Source organism: Cryptomeria japonica, chromosome 10 (assembly GCF_030272615.1).
Source record: "Cryptomeria japonica chromosome 10, Sugi_1.0, whole genome shotgun sequence".
NCBI classification, from domain to species: domain Eukaryota; kingdom Viridiplantae; phylum Streptophyta; class Pinopsida; order Cupressales; family Cupressaceae; genus Cryptomeria; species Cryptomeria japonica.
The window spans coordinates 461,887,758-461,892,621 of NC_081414.1; positions in this window are offsets into that span (position 1 = coordinate 461,887,758).

Genomic DNA, 4,864 nt, shown 5'->3' on the forward strand with positions numbered 1-4,864 from the left:
CACGGCTAAGGTTCAACTCAACCAATCTGGCTTTCACCATGGCTATCTCAATTGAAGCTGGTTCAAACACCCTCACTCCTTTGCTGATGCGGTCATTCAAACCCCTCAAGAAGTGCTGAACAAGCATAGCCTCATCATTACCAATCCCAGCATACTATTTGAGCTCATAGAACCTGTGCTCATATTGGTCTATTGTCATACCATACTAATGCAAAGCGTAGAACTCATCTGCCCAAGTCTGCCTCCACTGGGGTGAGACAAATTGTGCCCTGAATCTCTCCAGAAATAGCTCCCATGTTATGGTGTTAATGCACACACTAATCTACTCCTCCTCTAATCTCCACCAGATCGAAGCAAAATTATCGAGATGCATGATAGCACATCTCGCCTTGGTGTTGCTACTGTATGGAAACATAGCGAAACATTGATCCAAACTGATAAGTCAGGTCTCTACCTCAAGACTGGTACCCATACCATCAAAGAAAGGAGGGTTGGACCTCATCAAGTCCTTTATGTGACCTAAAGAAGCTAGATCTTGGTCAACTGGAATCTCCCTCCTCCTGGGTGATCTCTCTCTCTCTCTCTCTCTCTCTCTCTCTCTCTCTCTCTCTCTCTCTCTCTCTCTCTCTCTCTCTCTCTCTCTCTCTCTCTCTCCTCTGGAACTTGCTGATGCGACTCCTCAACTTGAGCATGAATAGGCTGATCAACCTCAGGCCTGGGACCTAACCTGACCAAAACCTCCTAAAACATCTATCTCAGCTCTTCCCTTTCGGGAACTTACTCTCCTGCATGCTGTGAATTTTGATGAACAGACTCTTCCGGCTCAACACTCACATGAGTGGGTGGTGGTGAAGGACTATGATGGTCAAAACCATGACCCCATCCTCCACCTCTACCTCTATTGAGACCACTTGTACGATCACCTCCACTAGCTTTCCTAGCCATGACCTAGCACCACAAAAGAGAAAATGGTTTAGATCTATGGAAAGGATAAAACAAGGGAAACACAAACATTAAGATCTAAGTAAAAAGGTAAAGTTGAATAGGCTCACTACAACTCAAAGTACCCAGTGTTGAAACTTGGGGTCTAATACCAAATGTAATGCCCCGCCAGAAACCCTAAAATAAAATCAACACAACTAGGCAACTAAAGGGTGAAATATTTTTTTTAAAGATTAAGTGCATTAATTATAACAATTGCACATTTAATAACATAGCGGAAGTCTAACACATGATTTCCTAAGGGTTACCAATGAAGATTAATTCACATATTATATTAACACCATGGTTAATCCAATTGTCCATTTTAATTAGGTAAATTAAATGCTAAAGAATAAACCTACACATACATATAAATTCCATAATGAAAGAATTAAAGTATTCCAATGCATTTATTTATCCATAATTCATTTATACATAAGATTAAAGCAACTAAATTAACATACATTCCATTGATAATATTACAATATCCATAAATACATGGCTTCCAAAATACCACAGAATCCCAAAAGTTACAATACCAAGGTTACATAAATGTTTGATACAATGACCACAAGGTCTCAACTAAACAATGATCACGAACAAGAGCTGGTACATGAACCATGAACCAAGAAACACCAATGAAGCCTTTCCTTGCCTGAAGATACAATCCAGAACATCTGATGGGAAGTGGCACTACCAGCCGACCATGTGATCCCAAAATGGAACCACCCCACCATGCTAGGAGATAGTAGAAGACCCTCAATCAAGCAAAATAAAACAAGTATGACAATACTACATGACTTTACAAACATCCATGTGACTCAACTCACAAACACTAGTGACTCTAAGGAGAGAGTGACATTGCATGGCTTAAGGTGGTTACCCTAGGTCCCAGCCCCCATCCTAGGTTATCCTGGTAACCTCTCCCTAACCCTCGACTCCATCTAAGCATCATGCAGACCCTACCAATCCTTTTGCGAAGACAAGGTGGTAGGTTTGCCATTCCAAGCCTTCTCACCACATCCTAAGCCTATACAAGGACTAAACCATGTGCGCGGCACATTATCTTAATTTATATTTTAACTATCTACCCCCTAATCAATTATTATGTTATCACTTCTTAACTGAATTTCAAGGGGTTATCCTACCATCCACTTTGGGCACGACCCCCGTTCGAAAGCCACTCTCTCTCATAGGACACTAACAAGAAAGGTCTCTCTACGAGAACTCTATGGAAAAACTGACAACCATATCTAATCTTGACAAACCACGGGTGAAGGATACACAATCACTAACCCATGATTGACCATTTGGAAACATAACACACAATGGCTCACATCAAGAGGGTTATAAAAGGATACCTAACTAAGCGGTAAAACAACTTTAGTAACAAGACAATAACTCAAATCAGATTTACAACGAAATATGCTTTTACCAGAGAATACCCTTTATTCTAAAGATCCTATAATAGGCAATCTTTTAAAACAGTAAAAAGCATTAATTACTTGCAAATGCAGATATTTCAGAAAAATAGGAAATACATCTCATTGATAAAAGAAAAGCAGAATTGTCATTTGCTCAATAAGGCTAAATCAATCACATAAAAATTAATCTCCTAATGTATTTCCAAGCATAAATATAGAATCTTAAATTATAAGCTTTTATGGAAATAACCAAATTCTGAATTAATTATATATATAATAATATAATATAATTATATATATATATATAAACATGAATTAATTTGCACAATATTAAAATAATACTTGAATGACATAATGCCCAAAATTAAAAAAAAAACTTATATATGAATATATATACATATATATATATACATACATACATATATATATACATATATATATACATATGTATATATATGTATATATATTATATATCATTAATTAATTTAAAACCGAATTATATAACACTGGGCACGAAACCCGAATGTACCATATTCTGGAATACACAAAATATAACCCAAGGGAAAGCGAACCATATTAACTCACTACTACCGCATGGTAGTAGGTACTACTGTAGGTAGTACATGCTACCTTACGGTAGTAGGTGCTACCGCAGGTAGTGCAGGTGCTACCTTACAGTAGCACTGCTACCATACGGTAGCTGTACTACCGTTGGTAGCAACTACCGACCCTTCCCAAAACCAAATTTTTTATATATATATTTTTTTTCTTTTTCTCTTAAATAATTTTTAAAAAAAAAATTTCAATAACCTAAAAACAATAAATTTCATTTCCAATAAAATTTATTTTCAGGGAATTTAATTAATACAAATTTTCCCATACATTTAATAAACTAATTAATTTAATTCCCAAATAAATTTACAACTAAATATACAGAGATGCACAAATATACAGAGATGCACAAATATACAAAGAACCATAGCAAAATATCAAAACCAATACCAAACCAAAGGACATTTTCTCTGGCAAAACCCATTTCTCCCAAAACTTGCAATTTCCATGCACAGTAAAAATCTTGGCAAAATTTTACCAGAATAACTTTTCCCAATTTTCTCAAAATTTTAATCTACAACACCCAGGAAATAACTTCTTTCCTTAAATTAAAAATTAATTTTAGGAATGGACTTTAGCCAAGAACATGAAATAACCAGAAAGGGTTTTGGATTTGACAATATTTTTAACACACATCATTCAGAAAGAGGGAAGAAATAAAAATATTTTCTTTAAAAAACAACTAGAAGAAGCCACCCAACCTGGTATAGTTTTCCTGGAAGAACTTTGTTGGAGAGATTCAATCTTTCAACAAGCTTCCAAATAATTTTTCTTCACCAAAATCTCTGCCTCTTTTCCCTGACTCTCCCAAAAAGAAAAAGATATATTCCCTTTTAACCTAAAATTTTAGGTTGCATATATTTTTCCCAAAAACCCTAATATTTAATTTTAGTTATAAAAGCAATTTTTTTTTTCTAATTCCTAACAAATGGATAAATTAACATGCAATAAGAAAAAATCATTTTTTTCTTTTCTTTTCTCATGCAAATTAATTAATTTCCTAAAAAAAAGAAATTAAAGCAGTACTTTAATTCTAATTTATTCTTTTATTCATTTATTTATTATTTTTTTTATTTTTTTAAATTATAGGAAACAATAAATGAATAAACCAATAAATACTTAGACAAACATTTAGTTTAAATATGCCCATATATCTGTTCTCCCAGACTTTAACTCAAGTAGTTAGGCTGAATCCATGGTCGGATATAATCATTAAAACGCAAATCTCAATCATAGATTTTATTCCTCTCCTTCATACCCATTTAGTCTTCCATCCTTTAGCCCAAGGAGAGGCCCCTTGTCTAATATTTGTGTATATACTTATCTGGGAAGTTTCATTATCAGACCCTCACCTTGATTCAGTCATCCATCCTCATATTCAGCCTCTCATTGGCACATATATATATATACATATATATATATCCTTATATATATATATATATATATATATTTACATATATATACATATTGTAGACACCTAAAAATGGTCAACGCTTGCGGGATCATACTTTAACATTGGCGCATTGCCTCATCTTAGGTTTTTGTGTCGCATTAACATTTCTCCTATGTCACGCACTTGGTCTTTATCATTTGCGAGTATCAAGTCCTTCTTTTGCATTCTTCATTTGTCTCGCTTTCGAATTAGGTCTTGTCGATAACAATCTTTGATCATGATTTTGGTCAATCTTGTCAATCTCTTATCAACTTGTCAATCTCGTCATTTTACGATCAATTCGTCATTGATCCTTGTCCTCTTCAATCATGTCAATTGGCGCATATCAATTTGGTCTCTTTATCAATATTGGTCAATTTGTCAACCAATTTCAATTGTTTATCAATCAAATTGT